At 49.0% G+C, this 4049-nt stretch overlaps 1 non-coding gene across 1 annotated transcript; it reads left to right on the top strand.

Moving 5' to 3' along the window:
- The first annotated feature begins 3598 nt into the window (after positions 1 to 3598).
- On the top strand, positions 3599 to 3717 carry LOC111823560. The gene has a single exon (XR_002826607.1). It is a non-coding gene; the product is annotated as a 5S ribosomal RNA (ribosomal RNA).
- Positions 3718 to 4049: the final 332 nt, after the last annotated feature.

The raw sequence follows: 4049 nt of genomic DNA, 5'->3' as shown, positions 1-4049 counted from the left end.
TGTGTGTGTGTGTGCGTGTGCGTGTGTGGATACGGATACATTTTAGCAAGCTTTAGAGAACACAACATTTAAGGTGAAAGAAGCAGCGATGTCTAGGACAAGTGAATGGAAAACTGGAGAAGCACCGAGAAGAGGGGCCCGCTGGCCATGGCCGGGGAGGACGTGAGGCCTGGCCCTGCCACTGTGCGGCTGCGTACCCCGGACTCCTGCCCTTGTTCTCTTGTGCAAAGTGGTAGACAGTCCTCTCTGCCTTACAGAGTTGCTGTGGGGGCCCAGGGGTAGAGTGCCCAGCACAGTCTCTTACGGGTTTACTTTGCCAAGTAAGAGAACTTGTGCCTAAGGACGATATTGCTTCCCCTTTGGCAGTGGCCTGGGCTGGCGCTGAGGCCGCGCTTCAAACCTTCTAGTTCAATGGCCTTGTTTTACAGAGAGGAACTGTGGTCTAGACGTGAGGTGGGAATGAAATAGAAAAACAAATCTCATCATTTGCCAAGCACACGTTTGCTTAATGGTAAAAATTGTAGATACAAAAATTAAGGTTCTTCATATTCTGGTTTTCTTGACATTTTAGGTAGTATAGTAATACATTCTGGATGTTTGTGAATTTTAAATATTCAGATTTTCTATATAACGTTTAATAAATTATAGATGGCTTATTGCTAACTTTAATATATTTCTACCAAGACTATTTCCTTGTTTTTTAAAATATTTTTATATTGATTTGAGAGAGAGAGAGAGAGAGAGAGAGAGAGAGAAACATCAATTTGTCATTCCACTTATTCATGCATTCATTAGCTGATTCTTGTTCATGCCCTGACCAGGGATAAAATCTACAACTTTGGCGCATCAGATGGCACTCTGACCAACTGAGCTACTAGGCCAGGGCTAGAAGTCTTTTTAAAATAAGGTGCAGACTTACAGAAAAGTTATAAAAATAATAGTAGGTGGTACAGAAAATGCTCGTAGTTTCTTCATGCACAGTCCCCACATATTAACATCTTGTCACATCAGCTTTCTCTTCCTAAATAATCAAATTATCGTTTTGCATAATATTTTAAGGTAATTGCTGTCATTATGCTTGACTACCACAACATTTTAGTGTGCATTTCTTTAAAAATAAGACATTCAGCCCGGTTGGCGTGGCTCAGTGTTTGAGCTTTGACCCATGAATCAAGAGGTCACCGGTTCTATTTCTGGTCAGGGCACATGCCCGTGTTGCAGGCTTGATCCCCAGTGACAGGAGTGCAGGAGGCCACCTCTCACTGTCTAGTCAATAAGGACATATAATAATAATAATAATAATAATAATACATTCCCTTATACAATTACAGTACAATTATCAGATGCAGGAAAATAACATACTCTTATGTAATTGTTTACCTAATTCATGTTTGTCCAGTTATTCCATTAAAAATAAAAATCTGGTCCAAAAGTCAATATAGAATTACATGTTACATTTGGTTAGCATATTTTTTTAATCTCCCTTTATCTGAAATTTAGACTTTGTCCTTTATTGCCGGGATATTTTTTGAAGAGTACAGGCAAGATACTTTTGAGGTGTTCCTGAATTTGGGTTGCTCTGCAGTTCCCTGTGATGACGTTCAGGTCACACATTTCAGACTGTTGTGCCCAGGCGTGACATTCTGCTGCTCTCAATGCTTTTAAATTGATAATAAAATGAAAGAAAATAGAAAAATTGCTAGCATGAGAGCTATTGTAACTTTTTATGAGTTAAAATGTATCATAAAATTAATGCTTCTGCCTGCCTGATGTGGCTCAGTGGTTGAGCATCAACCTATGAACCGGGAGGTGACAGTGCGATTCTGGGTCAGGGAACATGCCCGGGTTATGGGCTCAGTCCCCAGTAGAGGGAGTATAGGAGGCAAGGCCCTGAGGCCTACTGATATGATGCCCACAAGTGCTCCCAGCTGTGGCCTCCCTGGGATTGGCCCACGCTAGGCAGTCCTAAGTTACCTGAGGCTACACACTGCTCAAGGACAGCAGGCGTCAGAAGGGAGACTAGAGCCACTGTCTGCCTGTGTGAAACAGTTTTGTTGTAAGCTTTTCCAAAGACACACCCCAAGGACATCTGGAGACCAGAGGAGAACATCCTGTTCTCTCCCAGGTCTCCAGTCAAGCGAGGTGATAGGGGCCTGTCTCAGGAATGTGGTGCCTGGTAACCAGAGTTCTAGCTTCTGTATTGTCCTGTCGCTGAGGAAGTGACATAAAGTTTGCAAGGTTCCATTACCTGTATGTTTTCCTTTAAGCACACTTGCCCGGAAACCCCTCTGGGCTTTTGACTGACACCCCCAGAAATACTCCAAGTTCCCCAACTCAGCTTTCCCCTCCCCCAGCTCCCCGTTCTTGCCACCAGGGGCCTAGCATTCAGGAGAGCCCAGTTAGACCTGTATTGTCTGATTGGTTTAGTGTCCTGGCAAAGCCACTGTGTCCTCCTGGGCCTTCCCAGGGACCCTGCCGACACACGAGGGATGGTACAGGAAACAATCTTCTAGAGACCTGGACCGGTGTATATGACATCAAACCTGCCCCACCTGTGCACAGGCAGTGTGACCTGCGCCGGATGCAAAAACTCCGAGAGGGCCAGATCCCTAGACGGGGTGGGATGTGGCCTGGACTGCCACTTCAAACAGCCTGGGCTTCAGCACTGTGATACTGGTAGAGTCACACCGCCCTGGGCCACCTCGCTAGGTCTCCACCTGTAAGAGGGTGAAATGGAGGAAACGAAGGGGTGACCACCCAGGCCGTATCACCTCCTGTGGTCTCCCAGGACACGGCGCATCAGACCTGGGGCTGGCTGTGGGCCTATATGGTGGTGTACTGGGCTGCATATCGGGGCACGCTGTGCTGTCTGTTCCTGGAACAGACAGATAGGAAGGTACTGACATCAGGTCAGGCCTTGAGATATGGTCTCATGGTCCCTCCTCAATATACTGTGCTCTCTGTTCCCGGAAAACATAGACAGGAAGGTGATAATGCTATACTGTGTCGGGAACAAATTGCGTAAGCATGGCTTTGTAACTTTGTAGTTTTTGCATATAAATAGCCATAACTCTTGCAGTCAGGTGCTACAGTTCGAAGCAAAGGCTGAACTGCAGACAGCTGGCCAGCTTAATAAAGGTTCCTAAATTTAAATTCTGAGTCAGTGGTCTATCTCGCTGAGTCAACCCATAACAGTGGGCGGCCTCCACCTCCACTCCCTGGACCCTGCCTTCGCACATGCTCATTTTTGGTCACAACTAAGTGTTTAGCCATTGGATTCTCCCCAACAAAATGCTGCCATGGGGATGTGAAGTGGAATCCCTAGCGGAGCCCAGTTAGGGAGGGCGCCCCCTTCTGGGCTCCCCAGGACATCGCACCCCCACCGGGAGCCGCTCTCCTGCCCTGGAAGCTCAGAAGGTGGATGAGAGGCAGCTGGTGGCTCAGCAGGGACAGATCCAGTCCCGGCTAGAGGGAGGTCGGGCGGACAGGGCGGAGGGTCGGGGGAGCTGAGCACCAGGTCAGCCAGGGGGCCCAGGGCTCAGCGGGCCTGGAGGCCCGGCGCCGCGGGCTCTTGAGGTTCCCGGAGGCCGGTTTCAGGGTCTATGGCCATACCACCCTGAACGCGCCCGATCTCGTCTGATCTCGGAAGCTAAGCAGGGTCGGGCCTGATTAGTACTTGGATGGGAGACCACCTTGGAATACCAGGTGCTGTGGGCTTTTAATTGGGATTTTTTTAGCCCGCCCCATCCTCCCTTTGGCGGTGTGGGGGGAACCTCCCATCCCCCCCGGGGCTACTCTCGGAATGAACCCCCACCTCCCCTTAGTGTGCCTCCCCTCCACAAGCCTCGTCCTCCGTCAAAAATTAGGAAATGGCGCCATAGCCGGCTTGGCTCAGTGGATGGAGCGTCCGGCCTGAGGACTGAAGGGTCCCAGGTTCGATTCCGGTCAGGGGCACATGCCTGGGTTGCGGGCTCGATCTCCAGTGGGGCGTGCAAGGAGGCAGCCGATCAGTGATTCTCTCTCATTATTGACGTTTCTATCTCTTTCTC

This window comes from Myotis lucifugus, unplaced genomic scaffold (assembly GCF_000147115.1).
Source record: "Myotis lucifugus unplaced genomic scaffold, Myoluc2.0 scaffold_555, whole genome shotgun sequence".
NCBI classification, from domain to species: Eukaryota; Metazoa; Chordata; class Mammalia; order Chiroptera; family Vespertilionidae; genus Myotis; species Myotis lucifugus.
The sequence above is the reverse complement of the archived record's forward strand: the minus strand, read 5'-3'. Positions and strand labels throughout refer to the sequence as shown.